Genomic DNA, 1,303 nt, shown 5'->3' on the forward strand with positions numbered 1-1,303 from the left:
TTTTTTATTGAAGGATAATTGCTTTACAGAATTTTGCTGTTTTCTGTCAAATCTCAACATGAATCAGCCTTAGGTACATGTATATCCCCTCCCTTTTGAAACTCCCTCCCATCTCCTTCCCCAACCCACCCCTCTAGGTTGATACAGAGCCCCTGTTTGAGTTCCCCGAGCCATGCAGCAAATTGCTAGCTTCTTTATACAATAAAATTTCAGTGGACTTCCCTGGTGGTCCAGTGGTTAGGAATCCACCTTCCAATGCAGGGGATGTGGGTTCAGTCCCTGGTCAGGGAAGTAAGCAATAGAGCAGCTAAGCCCTCACAGCAGCGAAAGATCCTGTGTGCCACAACTGGGACTCAATGCAGGTGAAAATAAACAATTACAATAAAGTTAGAAAATTCAACTATTAAAAGGTGTGTCTCTGACAGGGAGGCCTGGAGGGTGACCCACTAGAGAGGACTGCCAGCCCCGGGCGGCTCTACCTGGGGGCTGGGATACACTGGGACATTTAACGCCAGGTCTACCCACAGTGGCCACAAGACTGGAAAAGGTCAGTTTTCACTCCAGTCCCAAAGAGGCAATGCCAGAGAATTCTCAAACTACCATACAGTTGCACTCATCTCACACACTAGTAAAGTAATGCTCAAAATTCTCCAAGCCAGGCTTCAACAGTACATGAACCATGAACTCCCAGATGTTCAAGCTGGATTTAGAAAAGGCAGAGGAACCAGAGATCAGATTTCCAACATCCGCTGGATCATGGAAAAAGCAAGAGAATTCCAGAAAAACATCTACTGCTTTATTGATTATGCCAAAGCCTTTGACTGTGTGGATCACAATAAACTGGAAAATTCTGAAAGAGATGGGAATACCAGACCACCTGACCTGCCTCTTGGGAAACCTATATGCAGGTCAGGAAGCAACAGTTAGAACTGGACATGGAACAGCAGACAGGTTCCAAATAGGAAAAGGAGTACGTCAAGGCTGTATATTGTCACCCTGCTTATTTAACTCACACGCAGAGTACATCATGAGAAACGCTGGGCTGGAAGAAGCACAAGCTGGAATCAAGATTGCCGGGAGAAATATCAATAACCTCAGATATGCAGATGGCACCACCCTTATGGCAGAAAGTGAAGAACTAAAAAGCCTCTTGAAAGTGAAAGTGGAGAGAGAAAAAGTTGGCTTAAAGCTCAACATTCAGAAAACGAAGATCATGGCATCTGGTCCCATCACTTCATGGGAAATAGATGGGGAAACTGTCAGACTTTGTTTTTTTTGGGCTCCAAAATCACTGCAGATGGTG

Source organism: Bison bison, unplaced genomic scaffold (genome assembly GCF_000754665.1).
Source record: "Bison bison bison isolate TAMUID 2011002044 unplaced genomic scaffold, Bison_UMD1.0 scf7180017864377, whole genome shotgun sequence".
In the NCBI taxonomy this organism is placed as follows: domain Eukaryota; kingdom Metazoa; phylum Chordata; class Mammalia; order Artiodactyla; family Bovidae; genus Bison; species Bison bison.